General features: G+C 36.9%; 1 protein-coding gene across 1 annotated transcript in view; it reads right to left on the minus strand.

Annotated features, from left to right (window-relative positions):
• Nucleotides 1–23404, minus strand: part of esr1.L (estrogen receptor 1 L homeolog) — a 118047-nt gene extending 94643 nt beyond the window's left edge. The window contains 1 exon segment of the mRNA NM_001089617.1: nucleotides 23319–23404. The gene's annotated coding sequence lies outside the window, so the exon portion shown is untranslated.
• Between the last annotated feature and the right edge of the window lie 3940 nt (nucleotides 23405–27344).

A 27344-nucleotide genomic window follows, 5' to 3' on the forward strand; every position in this document is an offset into this window, starting at 1 on the left:
TATAAACATGAGGATAAAAAAGAAGAAGAACATGTGGGCTAATACAGGGCTTCCATGTCAATGAAGGACAACATGCTGGGCTCAGCTGCAGCTTTTCTGTAATATGTTAACCAATAGTTTTATCATTTCTGTATTTAGTCATCACTAATGATAAGCTGTTTTGAAAGTACCACACTGTTCCGGCTGCAAATAGCAGTTGCAAAAGCTGAAAATGTAAGATTGTCCCAAGGTACACATATAATAAATCATATTAAGAAGTTCCAGAACCTTGAAAGAAGCTAAAATATAAATGTCGCTGGAGCTTTGAGTAAAAATTAAAAAAAAAAAATCACTTCCCATTGATTGACTATACCCAATTTGGCCATAAATCTCAGAAGAAAAACAAAATATCAATGTTTATTTACAACAGTAATTGCAGTTAAATAGGCACAGATGGATGCAGTTGGTGCAGGTATGGTCCAAATATCCATCTTGTACTTTTATACCAGAAGTATAGAAGTATATACCTATACCTTTTTTAGTCGTATGTCACATTCAAATGTAAAAAGATGTAGGGAGCAAAAGAAACATGAAAAAAGTTCCTTGGGGTGCCAAGTAAGGGCTGTGATTGGATATTTGGTAGCCCCTATGTGGGCTGGCTAGTTAGCAGTACACCTGGTTTTTATGCAACCAAAACTTGCCTCCAATTCTGTAATTCAAATAGAATCACCTGCTTTTAGGCCACTGAGAGCAACATCCAAGGGGTCGGTGAACAAGCCACTGGTAGGTGTTTCCATTTCACTTGCTATTCTAAATAGACACCATAACAAGCCAGGTTGCCTAGGGCTCATGGCCGGCCTGGCCCGGTGCTGCTCTGGGGGTGCCGGGGCATGGATTTGTGGCACAAAAAATTTGCTGTGACAAAAAAAATTTGTCTCACGTCTGAATTGCTGCGCTCATAAAAATTGTCACGTGTCAAAATTATTCGGACACCCATTGACTTTAATGCATTTGGACAAAAGAGTTGCGTGAATAAAAATTGACCGTCACAATTATTAATTTTGATGGCCATTAATTTAATATTTTTTTTTTTACTTCAAAATTTTCACTGTTTCACTAATTATTCTGGAGTTTCACACATTTTTTGGCGAAGCGAGACGGTACACATTCGCCCATTACTAGTCCCTAGTACATTATGTTGGAGTCCATGGTTAACAGGTCTGCGCAAACTCCAAATATAATCTAAATCAAAGGATTTATCAATTGGGTCTGTCTATATGGGTGGAAAATTAGGAAGCTCCTCTGAATTGACACCCACAACAAATAAATGGACCAATTTGTGAATTATAAGCTTTATTCTATAATGTGTGAAGGATATGTATATGAAATATCTTTAAAGCAAAAACAAAGGAGCCTAATTTGGGGATTTATATTGACATTGATGATCAGTATTTACTGACTTAAAACATAAATGGATTTAGAGGGTGCATGGAGCAAATACGTTACATGGATAGTATCACTGCATAAAATACAGACTTGAGAATTTAGAAATGAATGCAATGGAAGCACAAAATCACATCTATTCTGAATCTGCCCAAGTAGAATGTGAAGCAGAAATATTTTTTGCCTCTCCATTTGGCTACTGCTACTATTCCAAGATATTTGTAATTTGTTTATCTTCAGGCACAATCTATGTGAAAATCTTTTTGGCATGGATGTAATATGTGCCCACATTTTGCATGAAAAACAGACCCCAAATCGTTTTGATGTGAATACCGCCAAACTGATGAGAATTGGATGATATTTAGCTCTCAGATTTGCAGTTGAACCATTTGTGAGATGTATGTTCCTGTTGGAAACCTTGCCATTGTTGTAATCTGTTGGTTTAGGATACAGACTAGATATTTGATTATATGTGATATTGCAAAAACAAGCCAAGGAAAGCTGATTGCTATTGTGCATTGTCACAGTCAATTATTAATGGCCAAAGGTGAAACATTATATTTCTGTTACATTTCAAAAAAGAAAATGATCACAGACATGTGCTAAGATCATGTCCTCTGCCGTGCCAAAGGAAGAAAAATGTCATCCATAAATGAATACCAGCTGTTGAGTGAACGGACTGCAAAATGTTTTTTAAGAAAGGGTTTCTAAATGTTTGCATGTGTAAATGGGATGGCTGGTTCGTGCTATTGAGATCTAGCATCTCATGGACATGCAGTGATGACTACATCATATTAGTTAAGTGACAGTTTTATGCCCCTTTTATGCATTCTTAAAAACATAACACGTATGTAATGCAATAAACAATGTCATAAACGATTACATTCTACAGTGTTTATAGTCGCTAAGTGTAGACGTGATGCACTAAGAGGCACGGGAAACAATAACACGGTCGGATTTTAAGATGCAGATTTGGACTTAGTATTTTTAGTAGGTAAATGATCATTAAAGAAATAAGTATAAGTTTGCTGTGCTTTGCCAACAGAAAGCAGCTCATACAATTCAGTATTTGTTTTGGATTTCTGGGTATCTGAGGTACATAATCTTTACAAAAATTAAAATTTGTAATTTATTACAAACTGTGGAGAAAGCTCTCAATGGCATGGGGAATTTACAAGATAGACACTCCTGCTACATTGGTGTATTTAAAAAAATTTTACAAATGTATAAGCGTTTTGTAAAACTAAGACCCGAAAACATTTCAAGCATAATAAATCTCTAGGAAACCAATTATGGGATGCCATATATGGGCTACAGGTATAAAAATCTAAATCCAAACGAATTAATTTGCTCAAAGCTAAATATCATATTTGTAAGTTACACGGAGGCCTCTTTACAGTATTTACATATTTATAACTTCGAGTGACTGAAATGTATTATAGGCGCTGTTTTAGTGATTTGTTTGTCAAACCCCAACTATTCTATGATGGTCACGCACAAACCAAATCTGTATGAACCTCACTGGGCCCTTCACTGAGCAGCTTGGCCAATTGGGAATTGGAAGCCAGTTCATTGGTTCTGGCTATTCAGCTGTGAGTAGTGATGTGCATATTTATTTGCCAGGCGCGAATTGGCGTCGAATTTGCGCGATTTGCCGTCGGCTAATAAATTTGCGAAACCACTGCAAAAATTCGCCAGCGTAAAAAAAGACACCGGCATCTGTTTTTTTGGAAACCGGCGCAATTTCGCCAATAAAGGATGTAGTTTCGCAAATTTTTTGCCGTTTCGCAAATTTCGCTGGAAATTCGCTAATTTTTCGGTGAAACACCCCAGATTCACCAATCACTAGCTGTGAGAGTTCCAGCCATGTTCAACTGCTGTCCACTAGTGGTGTCATTCACACTGACTGCTACGCCATATTCCTTATGTGATTAAAATCTGTGGGTGGTAGTAAGGGAACCTTGTGGCTAGACAGCAACTAATATATTACATTTTAACAGCTGCTCTGTAACAACCTTTAGTAAAAGAAGCATACTCTGTAGGGGCTGGAGCTGCTTCTGAGGAAACCTAGCGACAAATTATCACATTTTATAGAGACAGTGATCTGGGAGAAATGGAAAGGGAAAGGTTGACTCATTTTTATATACTGTATACATTTTAAATAGTAAAAAGGTTGAAAGCAATTCCGAACAATTGTTATTTGTTGTGCTCTGTTGGAAAACAATACATTTTGTGGCAGTAAACTGTTTCTGTCATTTTTACATTCACAATGAAAATTCAATATGATGGTCTAGTGGTAAAGGGGAACTATCACGGAAAGCAAAATTTAATAATAATAATAATAATAATAATAAGCTTCATCACACTGAAAGGAACAGTAACACCAAAAAATTAAAGTGTTTTAAAGGAATGACAATAAAATGTACTGTTACCCTACACCGGTAAAACTGGTGAGTTTGCTTCAGAAACACGACTATAGTTTATATAAACAAGCTGCTGTGCAGCCATAGGGCAGCTTTCAAGCACAGAATACACAGAGTTTATCTGTTATCTCCTGTGTATCCTGTGCCTTTTGTCTTTTGTCAGCTTTGAATGGCTGCCCCCATGGCTACACAGAAGCTTGTTTATATAAACTATAATAATGTGTCTGAAGCAAACACACCAGTTGTACCAGTGTAGCGCAACAGTATTTTACATGTTCATAACTTTTATTTTTTGGTGTTACTGTTCCTTTAAATGATTTGCCTTCTGTTCCTTTCAGCTTTCAAATGGGGGTTGCTGACCCCATCTAAAAAAGCAATTCATTGTTAGCGCTACTTTTTTTTATCAACTTTCTAGTCAGGCCCTCTCCCATTCATATTCCAGGCTCTTATTCAAGTGCAGGGTTGCTAGGGTATTTTGGACCCTAGCAACCAGATTGCTGAAATTGCAAACTGGAGAGCTGCTGAATAAAAAGCGAAATAACTCAAAAAACACAAATAATAAACATTGAAAACCAATTGTAAATTGTCTCAGAATATCATTCTCTACATCATACTAAAATCTAACTCAAAGGTGAACAAACCCTTTACGGGGGAATGTAATATCACGCACAATCGCATAAACTGTTCACAAAGCGAATTGCGAGTAGTTTGCGCGCAAGAGTGGGTATATAATAATTCGCTTTGCGACTGTTCTGCTACATTTGCGACTGTTTCCGCCGTTTCCCTCCACTTTGCGAACTTTTGTTATTGCGCTCTATTGCGCTGTTGCGCTATCAATGTAATAAAACTGCTTATCGCAAATTGCTTATATTGCGCTTGGTTTTTTAACGAGTCGTGTCTGTAGTCGCTGTTCAGTGCAAATGTTATTCGCAATCTAATAGCAATGTAATTGTGTTCACGTGACTTTGCTATCAGTGTTGTGAGAAGAAGGTGTATGTACAACTTTTGCAGAAAGATATTCGTGGAGCAATTCCACCATTCGCATTGCGTAAGTTTTTTCGCTATTCTTCATGTAATTTAAAAATGTGGTCAAGTTATATGTGGTAAAGATATATGTCAGCATTTTTTTTTATATGTGGTAAAGGTATATGGTTATTAGTTTTTTTCCAGTGAAAACATCTTTCATTGCGACTCATCTTATTTTTGCGTTTGCTACTGTTTTGTGCTTATGTAATATATCTGTGCGAAAAATATCGCATTCCGCTTAGCGCAAATATACTCGCAAAAGTGCTGCGATAACGCCAAATATTACATTTGGGGGTTAATGTCTTATATTTAGAACACTTCTTATTTCACCATTATGAAGGTTTTATTACATTTTCATGATCGTTCCACATCTGGGAAGCAGTTATGGGAGGCCAGTAAGCTGCCAGCTCTTTCAGAAGTGGATGAGCCATCAATCAATGACCAGATTGCCTCAACATTGTCAGGTATTCATGGACAATCAAGGGGATCAAAAAGCAAATCAGAAATATTAGTACATTATTACAGTTATGGAATACACTAACATGAATCATTAAATATTAAATAAATAAATAAGTATATATCCAATAAAGATGCAGTTTATTGAGAAGTTCCCTGTGTGCACCAGCATCAATATATTTATATATATATATGAGATTAATGCTGGTGCACACAGGAAACTTCTCAATAAACTGTATATTTATTGGATCAATGTTCTGGTCTTCACCAAATGTATCAAGAGAGACCCACTACAAAATAATACTCAAGAATATTTGGCCTTTTCTACCTTGGAAATATTCCACATCACAATGTATAAATAACAAACCAGCCCCATTAATTGAAGACAAGTGGGGAAACGTAATAAAAGTTGTAAATAGAAAAAAAATGCTGAATACAAAAAATATTTGTTTTTGTATAAACAATTTTACTTACTGTAGGTTCCAAACTGTTTTTAACGACTCCATGCAGAAATGAAAGGAAGATTTAAAATTCTATAGTTTGCACTAGTGATGGGCGAAACGGCGTTTTTGACGACGGTGTCCAAAAAAAACGGCAAATTGCGGGAATTCACTGCAAATTCTCGACTGGCGAATAAATTCGTCCATCACTAGTTTGCACCAATGCACAGTATATGTAATAGCTTCTTAATGAAAAAGTTATTTTTGTATAACAAAAAACGAATACAAAGGAGGAGTTAACTAGATGTTACTGGGCCCCACAGCAAATTAATTTTAGGACCCCAAACATATCCAGAGATTGTCCTGTTCTACCAGTAGAAATTGCTCATTATTTGGGCCTCATGGGGGGGTTGCAATTATCTAAAAAAAACTTTGTGTCATCAAAATAGCACCAAACATGCTTGTAACAGATCATAAGGGTGATTTATGGATCTAGCCATAAGTGGAGTCACACTAAAATGGGTGTAAATGTTGTGTTGATTGGTGCTATTTATTAAAGGTGCTTGCTTTCAAACACACTCCTTGCACATATGTTTTAGCTGTGGGTGTAGCAGATATCATTCTAAATGAACTTAATGGGTAAATGTTGTATTATATATACAATACCGATCCAGAGGTTCATGCAATGATATCCATCCTACTGATGCATTGTGGTATGTAGGTTAGAAATGTTGTACATTATAATTTGGGCTTCTGTACCAGCCCAAGGCAACCAAATCCCTTTAGCAGTAAAGATCTGTGTCTCCAAAGATGTCCCAGTAGCTCCCCATCTTCTTTTCTGCTGATTCACTGCACATGCTCTGTGCTGCCATCACTTACTGAGCTTAGGGACCCACTCACAATATACAGTACACAGAATAGAAATGTCACAGTATAAGGCTGATTAGTAATTAATATGGATAATTACTACACGAAAGCACAGAAACCAGTGCAACTAGCATCAGAATTTAATAATCAGCCCTGTAGCATCATCTTATATTACAGGCCAACCTCATTTTCTGCTGGATAATTAGTGAAGACCTCTAAGCTTAGCTTCTCAACAGCTGCTCAGAGCCCACTGAGCATGTGTGAGTGTCGCAGACACTTTCCAAGATGGTGACCCCCTGTGACAAGTTTGAAGTCCTGGATCATTGCTGCTATTGAGAAGCTGAAACTTTAGGCTGGTGCAATAAGTTCAGTATATAAAACATGACATTTTTAGCTCTATGCTTTTTCAGGGTTTAGTTTTCCTTAAAAGGCAGGCCACAGGTCTTTGCGCTGCAAAAAAGAATGCAAAGGCCTGCAGCAATATGCACAACCCCCCACTTTGCAAACTGTGTGGGGCATTGTGATTCATATTTGTTTTCGATGTTTTTACCATCATAAAGCACCATTTGGAAATAGTTGTTTTCACTTGGGGGCCCATTTACTAAAGGTCGAAGTGAATTTTCGAATTCAAAATCTTTGGATTTCGAAGTAATTTTTGGGTACTTCGACCATCGAATAGGCCAAAATTAGATTTGAATTGAAAAAACTGTGACTTCGAGGTACTGTCTCTTTAAAAAACTTCGACACTTCGCCACCTTAAACCTGCCGAATTGCTGTTTGGCTAAGTTTTGAGTAGTCTAAGTAGTTTTTTGTAAAATCGTTCGAATCGAAGTATCAAAGTCGATGGTTGAATTTCGTAGTTTTTAAACTTCGAAATTCAACCTTTAGTAAATGTGCCCCTGAGTGTCCTCTCCTCTCTTCCAGTATAAACAGGGCAAATTGTTTGGACTGCCTATTCAGCTCATGTATACTGTCCCTTTAACTTGAACTGTTTTATTTTTGTAATGGCCAATCATTTTTGGGTTTTATAGATTTGGAATTGTGGTGAGCTCAAACACCCCATAGCACAGAATAAAGTTCAGCTGCTCAAAGCAATCAAACCCATTTAAACACATTGATCAATACTATAGGGTGGGTGTGCAGGTAAAAGGAGGAATTTTATAGTAAGGTCCAGAGAAGAGAAGGATTAGCTTGGTAAAGCATTATAGCATATGAGATGGCTACATAAACAGAAAGAAGATTATAACTGAATATTTCAGGTTGCAGATAAAATAGACAAAGATACCTACAGATATCCATTTTCCGGATAAAAGATGCTTCTGTAATTTGGATCTTCATACCTTAAAGGGCAGATTTATCAAGGGTCGAAGTGAATTTGAGCGAATTTTCGAAGTAAAAAAATTCGAAATTTTAAGTAATTTTTTGGATACTTCGACTATGAAATAGGATACTACGACTTCGATTCGAAGTAAAATAGTTTGAATATTCAACCATTCGATAATCGAAGTACTGTCTCTTTAAAAAACTTCGAATTCAATACTTCGCCAAATTAAACCTGCCGAAGTGCTAAGTTAGCCTATGGGGACCTTCTAGAGCAGTTTTCTAAGTTTTTTTGAAGTCGAAGAAAAATCGTTTGTTCGATCGATTGCTGAAATTCTTCGAATCGTTCCATTCGAAAGATTTAATTGTTGTTTAAAAATTTGATGCAAAAAAACTTCGACTTCTATATTCAAAGTAATTCAATTCGATGGTCAAATTTCGGAGTATTTTCAACTTCGAAATTTTGACCCTTGATAAATCTGCCCCTAAGAAAATGATGTAAACATGAAATAACCCCAATAGGCTGGGTTTTCCTCCCATAAGGATTAATTATATCTTAGTATGGATAAACTACAAGGTACTGTTTTATTACTACAGAGAAAAAAGAAATAATATTTAAAAATCTGGATTATTTGTATAAAATGGATTCAATCGTTGAAGGCCGGTCCCTAATTCAGAGCTTTCCGGATACAAGTTTCCTGGTAATGGATTCCAAACTTATACTTTCATTGCATTTTTTTTTTTGGTGCCAGATGCAGTTATGGTAAATACAATTGCATTCAGACTCACTGATGATGATATGTGGAGAATAAAAACATGGCGACTTGCACATGACTGAACTGACACTTTGCACACTGCCCTTGTGTAATTAAATGACCCTTTATGGATGCTTGGAGCTTTGGATCAACTAAGGTTAGAGAATCAATGTCACATGATTGTAGTTAAAAAATATATTGTTACATTCCCAATAAGGGAAGAAATTACTAGTAACAGTAACCCTAGAATCATGTTTCTATCACAGCTGTTGCTTTCCACATTTCTTACATTTGGTTTCCTTGACATTTAACAAACACAAATCCTATTGCTAAACATTTTTATGATCTAATGCTATCAATTCTTTTTAACCTATCCATTGGAACAGAGCATCTGGACAAGGAACATTTGTTTTTCAGAGGAACAAAAATACCTTAGGAGCCAACAGGAGGAGTTGTTGATTCAAATGTCTAAACAGGGTCACATAAAACGAAGATCCAGTGTAGATACTGTATCTGTCTTAGGTTATTATCATAGTGGCAATTGTGTAAGTACCATGGACAACTAGATCAAATTAAACACCGCTTGACATGTTTATAATGGGTATTCAAGCAGGTTATGAAGATTACTTACAGATGTAGGTTAATAGACTGGAGCTTAAAGGCGTCCTGCTTTCTCACTAGAGCTCCTAAGTTAAGGGCAAGTGCAACATGGTCTTACTACTGAGTCACACTGTTCGCTGGGGGACATGATTGTAAATGCACTACAGATTTAGAATTCTAATAGGCACCAAAGCTGTCAGTGAGGTGGAACGTGAGCTTATATATTAAATTATTATACATTATATATTTGTCGATGCGCAATAACCCATGCCAACCAATCAAATTGCTGCATTCGTTGTTCTACCTGCAGCTGATTGGTTGCTATGGGTAACTGCCCATGGTTAAATTTGCCTAGTGTTGATAAATGAGCTTCTTTATACCTGCCTTATGGAGAACAAAGACAACAAATATGCTAATAAGAAAAGAGCCTTTTTTTCCAACATAGGTTTGACATTGGAGTGAAATATTTTTAAAATGCTTTCCAACGGAGAACTTTAACAAAAATAGCAGCAAAATCACTGTACTAATTCTATTCACATACCTCCTTGAAGCATCTGACATTTTCATCACTATAGATAACAAAACTGTTATCTATAAAGTCTGACTCTAGTCTTTACAAAACACAAATCCCCATAAAAATCTTCTCAATGCAAAGGCTTAAAGAAGCTGTATGTATTCTCTAATCCTTGTGCCTGTGTGTCAAACGCTGTCCTGCAGGTTCACAGGGTTACATTCAAGAATAATAATGAAACCTTACCATACAGAGTAATTAAAATAAGTAATTGCTAGGGAGTGTGTCTACCCAGTTTATGGACAACCCGACCAAACTACACTACCAACAAGCTGCTGATTGAATTTTACCAACTTAATTTCAGGTTATCAAGTCAACTGCAAGATGATCAGACAATACATTACACTGTCCGCCAGATATCATAAAGCACAATAAGTCTTAGAATGCTTGGAGGGTGTGTATACCTAACCTAGAATGCAAATTGCCCAACTAGGAGGGCTAAATCCCCAAGACAAGACAGCAAAATTATTGTTATTAAAATATTTTCCCGTTGCCCAAAGAATGCCAAATGATGGGAAATGTCTTGCCGCTCAAATAAAACGTTTTCACGATTACTCAGCATGTCCAGTTGCTTTTAGATTGAAAAACAAAATAAAATGAATTTCCTACCAAGTAATTTTGTGTCTGTTTTTCAGCCCTGCTGCTTTTGTTAAGATTAAACGATTGCAACATTTGCTAGGATTGGGATAATACTGTACCTCCAGGCTTGCCTATGCAGAATTAAATTGCTAATTACTAAAGTACCAGCACTCCCGCCAGTTGCCAGGAAACATAGACAGCAATATTTTCTGAAGTGGATGTTAGTACAGAGCAGTATTTTATTATTAGATTAATAAACACACAGACTGCTTAATGGATCTGATTATGAATAGCTGCTTATGAATACCAATGCAATTGTTATTATTAGGGAAACTATTTTGTATGCAGAGGATAAGGCAGTTGGCTTTTCTTATGCTTATTAACAGTATTATATACCTCAACAGGATCTGTATCTGAAAATATTAATGCCTACATATTAAGTGATTTGTTTACAACAATTTTACTTAACATCTATAATTCCTACAACTCCTATAAATCCACGGCATGCTTTCCTCTTTAATTCAGCTATGAAAAATGTAGCGTTTTTAAAGTTATGGAAGAAAATCTTTCAGCTATGGTCACCTATACAGGTATATGACCTGTTATCCAGAATGCTCGGGACCTGGGGTTTTCCAGATAACGGATCTGTTGTTTGGACCTTCATACCTTAAGTCTTCTATAAAATCATGTAAACATTTAATAAAGCCAACAGGCTGGGTTTGCTTCCATTAAGGATTAATTATATCTTAGTTTGGAACAAGTACAAGTTACTGTTATTATTACAGAGAAAATATTTTTAAAAATTTGGAGTCTATGAGAGAGGGCCTTACCGTAATTTGGAGCTTTCTGGATAACGGATCCCATACCTGTACTGTCCTTAGTTCTTCTTTGATCTTATATCTATACAGTGCAACCCAAATTTTACATATCCTGTTTAAGTTTTCGTGCATTTTACACTGTTTTTGTCACTCTTTAAAGGAATTGTTCAGTGTAAACATAAAAACTGGGTAAATAGATAGGCTATGCAAAATAAGAAATGTTTCTCATATAGTTAGTTAGCCAAAAATGTAATGTATAAAGGCTGGAGTGATTTGATGTATAACATGTCAGTCTGAACACTACTTCCTGCTTTTCAGCTCTCTTGGTTTACACTGACTGGTTACCCTGGTTACCAGGCAGTAACCAATCAGAGACTTGAGGGGGGCCACATGGGTCATATCTGTTGATTTTGAATCTGAGCTGAATGCTGAGGATCAATTACAAACTCAATGAACAAAAATGTACCATGTGGCCTCCCTTCAAGTCGCTGACTAACTCAGAGTTATAGAGCTGAAAAGCAGGAAGTTGGAGTCTGGCTGTTTTATTGGAGATCTGTTCACTCTAGCCTTTATACATTACATTTTTGGCTAACTAACTATATTAGAAACATTTTTTATTTTGCACAGCCTATCTATTTACAGAGTTTTTATTTTCACACTGAACTATTCCTTTAAGTGGACTTTACTTAACTTTCAACTAAACTATAAGGGAGTATATGGGATCTGAGTAAATCTGTTTTACAAGGTCCTTTTTTTGCATATATATATTTTGATATATTAAAAAAACCAAATATTACTTTTTACGTATAGCACAATATTCTTCTCCTAGTTTTTTTCAAACACCTCTCTCCTAGAGGAGATTACCAGTGTCTACCATCTTTCTCCATTTTGGTTGCCATCTTGAATTGTTATGTGCAGTCCAACCTTTCCGCATCATCACAGACTGGGACAATAATAAACTAACCTTGTGCATTCTAGGCATTGATTTATTGTGCCATGCTTGTGCCAAGCTTGAGGAGAGGGGGAGAGGAGCAGAAGATTGTGATATCGCTCTATGCAAAATAAAGCAAGGCATACGCATATAAGTAATATATTTGTTTACCATGTAATTGATCCTTACTACCCTCACTGTAAAAAACCTTTTGCATTGCTTCAGATCCAGTCTAAAGGGGTGGACTGTTGTCCTTTTTTCTTTTCTGTGTGAAAACAACCCCCCACTATCTATCTAGAAAACCTTCTAAAGAATTTATAGAATTATAATGTCCCCTAATAAGCCTCACTTCTCCAGAGTAAAAAGTAAAGGTTGATAGTGGGATACTGACATCACACAATTCTATTCTTCATGCAAGCTTCAACAACAGTGGTTTATGGTCTGCAACAATAGAGGTTCAGAATACATTTATTTATGTATTTTATAAGTTCAGTGAATTTTCTTTATGTTGTGCAACTTATTTCTCTGTACTCCTATAGTTAAATATGATAAAATCTTCCATGGATAGCAGTGGTACAGTAAATGTAAAAATGGTGACGGATCCTAAGTGCGCTATCTACAATCCTTGTCCTAAAGCAATAAAGGGCCATTGAGTTTACCGGGAAAGAAAAAGCACAAGAATGAGAATTATGCAAGCACAAAATAATAACTACAGTATAACATAATCATTTCCCTCCAACAATACACTACTTTATCTGCTCATGCAGTGATTGATAATATACATTAATAAGTAACAATAATGTCCCATTGTATGATTAATCTGTTGTATTTCTATCACATTTGGTTGTGACAAAAGATATACAGGTATAGGATCTGTTATCCAGAAAGCTCCGAATTAAGGGAGGGTAATCTCCCGTAGACTCCATTTTTATGAAATAATTCTAATTTTAAAGGAGGAGTCAACCCTAAAGTTAGAAAACCCCTACCCTACATAGACCCCCTCCATCCTCCTCCCAGCCTAAGTGTTACCCTGGGCAAATTCCCCCAACGTTTTAATTACCCCTCTGTGCAGATGCAGGCATCGGAGTTCACGGGTGCCATCTTCAGAGGCTTCAGTAGTCTTCATAATGAGACCGGTGCTTCTGCAATTTTTGTGAGTTTGGGTGCATGCGCAGTTGTCGCAAGACCGAAAATATCTCCAACTGAGCATGCGCCGACATGCCGGTCTCATTCCAAAGACTTCCGAAGAGAAGAAGATGGCGCTCGTGAACTCCGAAGCCTGAATCTGCACAGAGGGGTAAGTAAAATGTTAGGGGCATTTGCCCGGGGTAACACTAAGGATGGGGGGAGGAGAGAGGGGGTCTATGTAGGGTAGGGGGTTTTTAACTTTAGGGTTGAATTTTCCTTTAAAGCCTGATTTGCTTTTTGGTGGCCATACACAAGCAGATTTAAGCTGCTGATTCGGGTTCTTTAGATGTGTATGGGGCCTTCCAACAGGCCTCCCCGATCGATATCTGGCCACAAATTGAGGATTGATGTGATCCTCGCTCTAACTTTTCGTATCCCCTTCATTGCATTACCATTACCCGTGCAAGGTGGGCCTGTTAGAAGGAAGATTTGCTCTTTTGGCGACCTAGCCAACCTAGCAAATCTTACAGTATGCGGCCATCATCTTACAGTGTATGTCCACCATGGGTAATTAGGCATCAGAGAACAAAGCATGTTTTTAGCAGCGCACTAAACTAATACAGATACCCTTAAAAAAGCATTTGAATCATCAAGACAAAACAGTTTACAATCTATAACTCAGCTTGGATGGATTTAAATTGGATCCTAATTTGCTCAAACTCGATTCGCGTTTTTTCTCCAAAAAAACTTGAATGTCAGGAGGGCCACAAACATCTCTAAATTGATCCCTGTACCTCTCCATTGCATGTGCCTTGATGCATCGGGGCAATTACAGCAAGCCACAATGATGCTAGAATTCAAGGAAACAACACTGCATTTTGGGTTAAAAACTATGATTTGCATTGAAAATGTGCAGGTAGATAAATGATAATGAGAAGCTCTGTTCACTTACAGTAATACTAAAATACAGTAATACTTTTCATATTCTGCAATATTCATATGGTAGCATCACCTGGGGGCATTTTTTATGTTTAAGGCATTTTTCACATTCCTCCTCAACTTGACATGAAATTGTTTATTTTTCTGTTTTTTTAGTTTACAACAGAATTATAAAAAAAATATGGTTTGGTAATGCAAATGAAAATGGGGTATTAAAGTAATAAATATTCACATTGTCCATGACACTTGCACCTTGGGATAAAATGTATTACAGATTTTTTTTAATTAGAATATTTGCTTAAATTAAGGTCTATGGGACATGGCCATAATTCTGAGCTTTATAGATAACTAGACATTAAGCCCGTTAAATTAACGGGCGCTAGAACATATGTAGAAAATTCGCCAGAGACGGTCCGTGGGGCACATGCGCAATAGCGCCAGAGACGGTCCGTGGGGCACAAGCGCAGTAGCGCAATCCCACGGACACAGGGACTGGACGCAGAGACACTTCAACTTTATTATATAGGATGGGTTTCTGTATAATGGAATTTTCTGGGGCCTAATGGTCTTCATTTGTTAGACCTCGGAGCTTACTCTCAGTTTTAGCAAAGCAGTATTTTTTTTCTTTTCTGTAATACCAACAAACTGGAATTGAGCTGTTGTACTAGAAGTAATCCAAAATCAGTATGCAGTCTCAGCCTGTTAATCATAGATTTGTCGGTTCGATATATATAGTGGGAAAGTTGTTTGAAGATTTGTTTAGAGATCACTTGCAGGATCATGTTTTGGATATCTGCATCATAATTAGTACTCATGGTTTTCAAAACAGATCTTGCAGACCCCTTTTATTTTGGTATTGATGTACAAGCGGTTATTAAATGCACTATATTTGCTGATGACAACGAACATGCAAAACTAGAATTAATGTCAATTTTATCTGATTATGAAAGGTGACTAAACAATAAACTTGTTGGATGTTTATTTACCTATAGGCCTAGCCAAGGGACAGAAAAGAATATCTTAAGGAATAATCACAAGAGTAAAAATTGAAAATGCTATTTGAAAATATAAGCTTTCATTTAATAAATATACATGTGTATTATGCATATTACAGTATACTACCTTTGTTCAGTAAGATCAAGGGAACTATTGGCAAAGGAACAATAGAAGGAGAATATGGATTATGAACCCAGCTAAACCAATTATTTAAACACTAAATTAGAACTGGTTAGTAAATAAAGAAGGTAAATAGTTTCAAATACAAGTATGGGATCCATTATCCAGAAACCCCTTATCCAGAAAGTTCCAAATTAGGGGAAGGCCACCTTTCCTTTTTCTCTGTAATAATAAAACAGTACCTTGTATCTGATCTCAACTAAGATATAATTAATCCTTATTGAAGACAAAACAATCCTATTGGGTTTATTTAATGTCTAGATGTTTTTAGCAGACTAATGGTATGGCAATCCAATTTACAGAGATACCTGTTATCCAGAAAACCCTAGGTCCTGAGTATTCTAGATAACAGATCCTGCTCCTGTACTGGGAAAATAGTTTCAGTCTAAAAAGATCTGATATCCATAAAATAGCTCCTCACCAGGCTTAATTGAAACAACATTACTTGTAAGCTTCACAACACTCCATAGACAACGTTGCAAAAAAGTGAATAGCATCATAATATGTAATACCAACATAATTCCCCAATTATAAAGAGCTGACCTACCCAAGATGATACAAAGTATATTTTTAAATCTCCAGACCCACACATCAAAAATACATATGCCCCATTTCCACACAATGTGTTTTAGAGACCACCAATGCACCCAACAAACATACACAGAATAAACATATCTGTTTAAAAACCAAATCCCAAATATATGTAAGTATAAAGATAAAGAAAAAGGAATTTTGCATATTTTAACATGTGATGACACACACAACAAACTGGTTCTGAACAGCCAACATAACAATACACCAATAACGCATTAGCTGAGAGTTTGCTTTAAACATGGTTCCTCATGGTGCCTGTTGGTATATGCATGCATAGATGCCAGCTTACTTATGATATAATGTATGAGAAAATTGTATTTATTTTATTATTTATTTTAAAGCTACTGGAAGAATCGAATTTAAAAAAATTACGTGGTCTAATTGTATTTAATATTAATTATGAGTGGCCCCACAACTTTACTGGATGAAGTGGTTGGGTTCTCAGTTATTATTTAACTTTGTTGTTTGGACTGTTTATAACAAGTACCTTTCATTCTAAGAAAATAAATATGTTTACAGTGAAGGGCAGCAACTAAGGCCTAGTTCAGTTATGAAATTGTGCCATAAAAACCTGATCAAGTGATACTTTGTAAGCAGAAGGAAATCAACACAGCTCACATGATTTGCGGAAATATATAATGTTCTAAGAACACATGCAAAAAAAAAACTACTAAAATGTAATTTCAACAACAATGTGCTGCCTTACTAAACCTTCCAGTGGAAGCAAAACATAAAAACATAAATAGTATACATTTAACAAGAATCTAAGTTGCCCTGGCAACTTCAATATACAGAGAAGAAAGTCATCCTGCTAAAAAGAGTAGCAATTTGCTTTGTGTTTGGCCTTGGATATCTCCTAAAGGATTGAGGGTCATTGTCCATGTCATAAACCCACCACCAAATAAACATGGCACACATACACAGATGCACAGATACCTGTCTACTGTCTACCTATAATTCTGTACTGATAGCCCCAGACTGTATGTTTTGCTCCCTCTATCATTGTTCTGTTATGGTACTAAGGCAGGGGTGTCCAAAAGGTAGATCGGGATCTACCAATAGAGCTTTAGCTGGTGATCAGTAGATCTCAAGACACTGTCAACAAACAGCTTGTCTAAATCACCCTCCTGTTTCATGCTTTTCATTCAGATATTTATTAAATTAAGGTTACATAACAAATTGCTGTTTATTTAATATAACAGTATACATTTTCTCATAAGTAATATTTTCCATGAAACAGAATGCTAACAATGCTTTTATGGATGTAGATCCTAATGGGACAACATCACTAAAAGTAGACCTCGTATTAGTAAAGTATGGGCACTCCTGTACTAAGGAATAGGAGGAATATTGATGTAATCACAAAATGTAAAAAAAGAGAACATGATCTGAACCTTCAAATTATAGAAATATATATTATTGAAGGTTTGTTCATTTGGCCTTAGAAAATGCATTATAAACAGATTATATAGCACAGTTCTGTCCAACTTCTGTAGCGAGGGCTGGAATTTTTCTGGCCTTCATGTTGGTGGGCCGATAATGGAAGCCAGAGTTAGCCACTCCCTGTTTTTAAACCACGTCAATTTAAACCACATCCATGTTACCACAAAACCATGTACACATTAATTTTGGTAGCACACCTGAAAACCAAATGGTTGATGTTCACTGCAGGGATATCATTCATAAGTGAAAAACTCATTAAAAAATACACTTAAAACCATATTCCTGTAGATAACACAGCCCCCCCCCCCCAGCATATGATTAAATACCGTAAGGGCAACTAGCAGCAATTTTCAAATGCTTAAAATACCCATAAAAAAACCCTACTAGGCTTATATTCAAAAGGCAGAGCAGATAGCATAAAACAACATTGTGGGGATGGAGGTATTGGTGCTGGCCTCTTCCCTCACCAGTGATTATAGCATTGGATGTAGTTAAAAAGTGAGGTGTTTCCAGCTTTATTGTGGTGCTCTGGACACACAGATTAGGATCAAACATTTCGGGACAACAATATGCCCTTCCTCAGTCCCAAATGTTTGATCCCAACCTGTGTGTCCAGAGCACCACAATAAAACTGGGAACACCGTATGTAGACCACAGCTGCTTTTTATAAAATGGAAAATTATGCACACAACATAGCAACATGATACTTGTTAACCATTACAGATTTAAATCTGATGTATCAGTTAAATGGGGGTTTAAATATGCTGAACAAGTTAAGCACATTTTATACGTTCTGACCTTCAGCAAAATCATCACTAATTATTACGCTAAATTGCAAAATGGTGTAGTCCTTAATTTTCTGCATTGTTGTTTTCTTTCCTACACAAACCATTTTAAATGAAAGGCACTTAAAGATGTCTGATTATGAACAAGTATTTGCAGTTTCCTTAAGGCTTTTGAGATGTAGAATTGTTACTTTAGGTTTCACCTTCCAGGAAACATGGTTTCATGATTAAAAATCAATTTTGCCAAATTAAAGAGCCCTTGAAAATGGATTCTAAACTGACTGAAGGAAGCATGTTTGTTTGTACAAGAATAAACACTGAGCTCTATAAAAGGTAAATATATGAAAGTCAGGATGCAAATAATATTTCCAAAAGTCCTAATTGTGTTTAATAATTATTTATGCATTTTTCAATCTTTAATCAATTATTTGCGGTCTTAACAGAATAATACCAAAGATATTTAAGATGCATAACATGCAACATTTTTAAAAATTTAATTCAGTAGAGATCACACTTGAAAAACTTTTTTGTATTGTCTTGTATTGAGTTTGTAGGTAGAATGTATGCCATTTTCTAAGGTACTGTATGTCTTTGTAATGAAAGGATGTAAAAATGTAAAGCCTAGAAACCCTAGAAATTACAAACTGGAGAGCTGCTGAATAAAAACAGCTAAATAAGCCAAAAACAACAAATAATAAAAAATGAAAAACAAAACAATTCAAAGATGTATAGCCCCTTTACTTGTGATTGGTAGATTGAGCTTCATTAAATCCAGTCTTAAATAGTCCATAAAAATATTGGAATAAAATCCCAATTAAGTATTCATGAAAATAATCCTATCAGATAAACTATAACATCTCTCAATATTTTGGCAGGATAAAAATTATTTTCCTAAACCAAAATCGCTAGACACTTGCAGGAGCCAAACAAATCTATGCATATATATATATATATTCCTGTAGAAAGCTGACGCACACTGGGATTTATCAAAATAAAACTTGTTTTATTGGATCGACGTGCTAGACACTTGCAGTAGCCAAACAAATCTATGCATATATATATATATATATATATATATATATATATATATATATATATATATATATATATATATATATATATATACATTTAAATCTACATTTATGAGATATGATTACAGTTCCAAAGAGTATTTATCCCAATCAATAATTATTTCTCATTCCGATAGTAATAAGATTATATTATATTACATTATTGCAGCAGTTACTGCAGCATTTCCTTAGTATCTCTTTCTTCATTAGTTCCAGCCCTGGAAGTGGAAAATACCCTTCCTTAATCCCTTATAATAGAATATTTTAAATACTGCTTGCTTTACAAAAACATACTAAGTAGTGCAACCTTTTCAGTTTCATCTATGCCCCTTAAGCAGTAGAGCAGGCTATACAAATATTTACCTCTATGAATCTTTTTTAGAAACAAAGGTGTAAAGTGTGAACAGACCAGTAGGGATCTGCTTGCCAATGCTGAATCGCTCTTGATGCTTTCTTGGAAAAACTCACTGTACAGCGTAACCGGTTTCATTTTAATGATTTTAATTTCTATGCTCCTCCCTGGAGCAGGATGCAAATTAATAAGCAATGCAATTCACAACCATTTGTTTTAGTTTCCCATCTGATCCCTGTAATTTATTAAGTACAAGTGGATGTATCTGAGACAGACGGGAAGCTACTTCAATAGGACAATACACTCTCAGAAGGTTTTCCAGCTGAGGGGGAGGTGACCTATAGATGGAGACACATCTTGCACCAGTGGTACAGTTTAGATGGTGAGTGCAAGAAAACTCATATCAATAACAATAACGGGCTTTGGAAACTCTTGAATAATAGTTCCTAGGATGTATTAAAGACCATCATCATATCTCATTATAATATCTCAAAGCTCTCATAATGTCAGTTGACAACAAAATAGCTGAGCTCCTCAAATAACAACAGACTACATTATAGTCTACAGACTACATTTATAGTACAGCACACAAACAAAACATGTTGGATACCTTAAAGGATACTTCTTCACCTAAGACAGCTCCAGGGCTTGCACTGGGACAGCAGGACACTGGGAAAAAACCCAGTGGGCCCAGCCCAGATCCATTTCCCCCTGCCTAAAACTTTGTGCTGTCTGACGGTAGGAGAGTTGTGGCTGGTGATGGGGTGGATATGTGTGGTCCCCTGATGTGGCACCTCTGGTGGGCACAGACCCCCCAGCCCAACACTGGACAGGCTTGTCTAACTGGAGGAATGTGAGCTGGATATGGTCCTAGAAAGAGATTATTATGGCCCCAAGTTTGTTTAAGGGCTCTATAGACTTTATGATATCATTATAATATAATCCAGCCCTCAAACAAGCAGTATGACAAATATTTTTTTCACTACATGTAAGAAGTTGCAAACTGGCCCATGATATGTCAACTTCATAAGATATATAATACACAGATTTTGCTGCAACTTTTAAAGTACAGTGGAATCCTTTTTTTCATTTTGATTATGAAAATCAATGAAAAATTATTGAAAATCATCTCTTCATTTGCAAATATGATACAACATAAAAGCTGTAATATATATACTGTATATATATATATATATATATATATATATATATATATATATATATATATATATATATATATATAGCGATCTGAGGAGGAGTCAGCACTCACGTAACTTGGTGCAAACGTGCCTGGGTGTAGTGTCCAACATTTTTTAGAATTTCTATGGTCTATTTCTCAGGTCTTAAATAAAAATCAAATATGGTTTATTAACTTATTAAATTATTAGATATGGTCCTTAAGTTAATAAACGATATTTAATTTTTATTTAAGACCTGAGAGTGCGGACCTTCTTTGTTGGATATATATATATACATACAGTCAGTTCGTTAGGACGCACACCATCAGCCAAAAACTTAACCTGGGTGCTGGTCGAAAAAATCAATAAATAGTCATGCAGTGTGACAGCACTCCAAGGAATTTCAAACAAAAAGAAGTTGATGCAAAGGAGGTTTTATTAAATCCAACGTTTCAGCTCCATCTTGGAGATTTCATCAGGGAAAGAAATATATATATATATATATATATATATATATATATACATACACAGTATATATTTAGAAATGACCTTGCAGCAGGTAGATACAATAAGCAGGAATAAGAAGATAAAGTTTCTTTAGTAGCTCCATAGACTGAAATATGAGTTTGCCTTAAAGACATAATTAATACTGAAAACTGCTTATCTGCTTTTTATTAATTATTCTTGGCAGAAGCCTTCTACTGACCATATGTACACACATTCATAAGAGGGGGTGGGGGGAATCAGCATTAAAAAGAAATGTGAATTAATTTATTTCTTATAAATTGTCAAGATCTGGCAATCAATTTGCTCATCTGTAATCATACACCATGCTTTTATCTGTTTATATCTGTGTTTTTGCCAGATATAACTTTCCTGCATGCCTTTTCAGTATAAATTGGTCACATCTGAAGTGGAAACGTTAACCACAAACAAAATCAATCTACAATTTACCACTTGTGTTTGATAATGCTAATCTGTTGCCTTTCAGGTATTTTGGCTCAGTTTACAATTATTTTCTGGCCCGTGCGATGACATCTAATATCACTGTACGTTCCAAGACTAATTCTATTACCGCTGTAATTTTGATCTTGTAGACAAATGTTTTATGTTGCCACAGATAATCATAGGTTCACTGATTAAATGCACAATTAGTATGCACATATGACAGATAAGCGCTGGGAAGTCAATGCAATCTCTCCATTCTAGTGCTGTCAGAAAAAACCTTCATTTACTTAAAATCTGTATTGGTCAGGCTACCCTCATACCCATCTAAGACATTTATCAAATGAGAGCACGTTTACCATTTTTGTTTTTGTATTTTCTTTATTTAAATTCTAATACATTATGAATGGGGGGGATAGAGAAAGAAAAAAGGGGATATAAGAGAGGGGAGGGGGGATCACATAAATTCCTTGCAGTTTGTATTTAAAATAGCATTCGATCCAGTAGTACAACCATATTTTAATTTTACTTCCATACAAATTAGCAGTTCTCTAAATATTCAATCCAAGGTCGCCAAATAATCCTATTTTGTATAATGTGAGTTAGCTCTTCTAGGCATCTGATTTCTTCTACTTTATTTAACCACTCGGAAAGCGTTGGGGGATTGGTAGATTTCCATTTTAGAGGAATCAGTGCCCTAGCCGAGTGGAATAAATTTAGTGTGAGGGGGTCAGTCAGTATCTTGTCAGAACCAGGGTGGATATTCAACAGGATTAAAGCATGATTTTCTATTCAAAAGTTACTATTGGTAACTTTATTTATCACTTTAATAATTTCTTCCCCGTATGTGGTTAAATATGGACATGTCAGCCATGTATGGTCATGTGTACCTATATTTACCTTGCATCTCCAACAGTTAATTGGGAAATTGGGGGATATTCTATTTAATTTGGCAGGAATAAGGTGCCATCTGGTGACCAGTTTATAAGATGCCTCCCTAGTCTTTGAGGCGCTTGATAATTTATGGATTGATTTAAATATAGATTCCCACATATGATCTGATGTATTAATATTTAATTCTTTGTCCCATGTAGTACAAAAGGCATTTTCCGAAATAGGAGAGGCCACTGAGCTTAAAAGAATTTTATAGGCTTTGGCAATTACGTTTACCATTTTTTAACGTTACTACATATCACTTGTGATATTATGCAAGGAAAATGTGTGAGAAGGAAAAGAAAGTAGACCCTTTTAACAAAGCTATTTTGTATCTGAGAATGAAGGCAGGTTAAACAGACTGTATCTAATGCTCCCAGTGCCCAGCCAATAATTGCGTTTCTCACTACATCATAAGACACAACAAAGTATTTTTAAGAAATAAACAAGCATGTGGAGTAACATTAATATCAGACCCTGTTTGATCAGGGTCACAGCCGTAATTAAAACTGCTTCAGACTAATACATAAACCTGCTACTGCTCTTTCAGATAATGAAAGATCTTACCTGGGAATGTGTTGTCTTCTTTTGCAGTTGCTTTTAGTTTTTACTCCTTCCTCGTCTGCTTTTCCGTCTCTGTTCTAGTAGATTATCCATTGTGAAATGCCATCCATTCCCACAGCAACAGGCTGATGTCACTGAGAGAAAATAAGGACTCAGATTGAGGCAGGCTAAGGAGAGACAATCAGCTGAGAAGTGCATGATCAATGTTTGGCAGTTTAAGACAAATAAAATAATAATTACATTGCAGTAGAAATTTATACCACTATCAGGAAGAAAACAGAAGTGTACAGGAACATTGATAAAAGTACCACTCTGCTGCTAACATTATTCAGCATTCCCACATAAATGAACAGATGCATGATGTAGGTCACATTTGGGTTTACATGACACATATGCATGGATTGTTTAGCTGATGATCAACACATCACTTAGAGTTACCCAGTAGAGAAATAATTACTTTAGTAATCTCATTAAAGTCAATGTACAGGGAAGATATGACGTTTGACATTGATAGGTAAGTAACATATGCATTACCCTCTTTGTTTACTATACATAGTAGATTTATTAGGGTACATTCTGTCGAAGAAAGTGCAGGCTAAATGCACCTATTACTACCTCAATTATTGCCTATCCTCATTAAATAAGGTATATTGCTGGGTAAGTGATCCAAGCATTAAAGTATATACTGGTCAAAACATTGTAAAACATCAGTAATTAGAACTAGGGATGCACTGAATCCAGGATTCGATTCGGGATTAGGCCAAGATTTAGCCTTTTTCGCATTCAGGCCGAATCCAAGGGGCACATTTACTAAGCTCGAGTGAACGATTCGAAGTAAAGAAACGTCAAATTTTTCGAGGTTGTTTTTGGGTACTTCGACCATCGAATAGGCTACTTCGACCTTCGACTACGACTTTGAATCGAACGATTCGAACTAAAAATGGTTAGACTATTCGACCATTTGATAGTCGAAGTACTGTCTCTTTAAAAACTTCGACTACCTACTTCGGCACTTTAAACCTACCGAGCTACAATGTTAGCCTATGGGGACCTTCCCCATAAGCTTTCTAACCTTTTTTTGATCGAAGGAAAATCATTCGATCAATGGATTAAAATCCTTCAAACTGTTTGATCAAACGATTTTTCCTTCGATCAAAGTATTTGCGTTAAATCCTTCGACATTCGAAGTCGAAGGATTTTACTTTGATGGTCGAATATCGAGGGTTAATTAACCCTCGATATTTGACCCTTAGTAAATGTACCCCCACGTGTCTGGCAAAAGAAAAACCGAATCCAAAAAATCACGTAACTTTTCGTCACACAAACAGGGACGTCAAAATTTTTTAACTGAACACTGCACACACAGTTCTCTTCACTCTTTTTCCAAAAAATTTGCATATACAAATTAGAGTTCAAATTCAGTTTGGTATTCGGCCGAATCTTTCACAACGGATTCGGGATTCGGCCAAATCCAAAAAAATTTGGTTTTGGTGCATCCCTAATTTATACCCTTATATGGGGTTATGTAATAAAAAATTCTCCCAGGTGCACTAACCCATAGCAACACATCAGCAGTTAAAATGTACTGGTTACCTGTATAAAAGCAAGCATCAAACTTTTATTACATATGGGTTAAGATGGCCATAGACGGTCCGATTTTATTCCTTGTACAGGTGTGGGATCCGTTATCCTGAAACCCGTTATCCAGAAAGCCTCAAATTATGGAAAGGCCTTATGGAAAGGCCATTTCCCATAGACTCCATTCTAATCAAATCATTAAAATTTTTAAAAATGATTTCCTTTTTCTCTGTTATAATAATTCAGTACCTTGTACTTGATCCCAACTAAGATATAATGAATCATTATTGGATGCAAAACAATCTTATTAGCTTTAATTCATATTTAAATGATTTTTTATAAGACTTTGGGGCAGATGCATCAAGGGTCGAATATCGAGGGTTAATTATTGGGAAATCGACTGGGAATGAAAATCCTTCGACTTCGAATATCGAAGTCGAAGGATTTTGCGCAAAAACTGCGATGGAACGATCGAAGGAATAATCCTTCGATCGACCGATTAAATCCTTTGAATCCAACGATTCGGAGGATTTTAATCCAACGATCGAAGGATTATCCTTGGACCAAAAAAACTTAGCCAAGCCTATGGGGACCTTCCCCATAGGCTAACATTGGGTTCGGTAGCTTTTAGGTGGCGAACTAGGGGGTCGAAGTTTTTTCTTAAAGAGACAGTACTTCGACTATCGAATGGTCGAATAGTCGAACGATTTTTAGTTCGAATCCTTCGATCCGAAGTCGAAGTCGATGGTCGAAGTAGCCAAAAAAACACTTCGAAATTCGAAGTTTTTTTACTTCGAATCCTTCACTCAAAGTTAATGAATTGGCCCCCACAGGTAGCAAGATCAAATTACACAAATTACAGAAAGACCCCTTATCTGGAAAACCCCTGGCCCCATGCATTCTGGATAACAGGTCCCATACCTTGCAACGAAGGTTCGGATATTGATCCTTCGTTTTAATTGAACAATCTTATCTTAATCCATTCGGATTTAAACTGTAGGATTAAAGTAGGAAGCATAACAAATCATACATTGTTCTGGCCATTAATTGGCAGGCAGCAATCGTATGAAAGTTATGTCCTGGAAACAGTAGTGACAATCACCCATGGATATCATCACATAGTCATAGGCAATACATGCATCCGACAGAAATTTTCTACCCTGTTCGTGTCACGATCGCCGCCCGGAGCAGTTCCAGGAGCTCCGGGCGGCGCGTCCTCCCCTGCCGGCGTCGCTCCGAAAATGGCGGCGCCCATGGCCGCCATGTGGGTAGCGGTGCCGCGCGATGACATCAGCGTGCCGACGTTGGCGCAAGGACGCCAATGACGTCACAATGGCGCCAAATTCAAAATAAAAACGCTACCTAGACGCCAGAATAGCACCCAAGTATAGGAAACTTTCCCTAAGTGTATCCTGGGTTCCCTGTGAGCTGATATTACTAATCTTGTTCCTGATTATTATCTTGACCCTTGCCTGGACTTTGGACTTTGCTGTTATCTGCCTGCCCCTGAACTCTTGCCTAGATTCTGACTACTCTTTGGATTAACCCTTTGGACACCGCGACCTTGCTCCCTCAAGAGGGCTTCCTCCTCGATCCTGACTACCTCCCTGGAGGGAGCTCCCGGCTCCCTGACATTATACTTGGGCCATGGATCCTACTCAGGAAGCTACGCCTGATGTCGGATGAGCGCTCCGCGGACTGGCGTCCCGCATGGAGGATTATGAAGCCCAGCAGTACCGCATAGGGCAGGCACTCGATACCCTTCTCTTTCGTATGCCTCCAGCGCCCCCTGCTTCCCAAGCTGCGGTAAATCCTCCCATGGCGGCTGTCTCGTCTACCGCAGGTTCCTCGTAGAGTGAGCCTCGCATTCCGCCTCCTCCTCGCTTCAGTGGGGACCCACAAGCCTGCAGAGGTTTCGCTACTCAGTGACAGATCCAGTTCGAGTTTCAACTCTCGCACTTCCCCAATGAACGTTCCAAGGTGGGGTATGTGATGTCTCGTTTGGTGGGCAAACTGCTTGAGTGGGCAACATCTCTTTGGGAGAAGAATTCTCCGCTGACTTTTGATGCCAAGGCCTTTCTTCAAACATTTCGTACTGTGTTTGATGCCCTGGGTCGGGTCACAAATGCCCCTGCTCGTCTTCTGCAACTCCGACAGGGAAACCGCAGTGTCAGTGACTATGCTATTGACTTTAGAACCTTGATGGCTGAGACTTCCTGGAACGACGATGCCTATAAGGCCGTATTCTATCAAGGTCTGTCTATTCGTATTAAAGATGATCTTGTCTCCAGGGAGTTCCCTGACCTGTTTGAAGATCTGATTGCGCTATCCATTAAAGTGGACACTCGTCTCAGAGAGCATCTAGTAGAGAAGGAGCGCAGTAAAAAATTTCAACCCTTGTTGGCACCCCGCTTCCAAAGACCTCTCTTGCATACTCCAGCTACTCAAGCT

Source organism: Xenopus laevis, chromosome 5L, assembly GCF_017654675.1.
Source record: "Xenopus laevis strain J_2021 chromosome 5L, Xenopus_laevis_v10.1, whole genome shotgun sequence".
Classification (NCBI taxonomy): Eukaryota; Metazoa; Chordata; class Amphibia; order Anura; family Pipidae; genus Xenopus; species Xenopus laevis.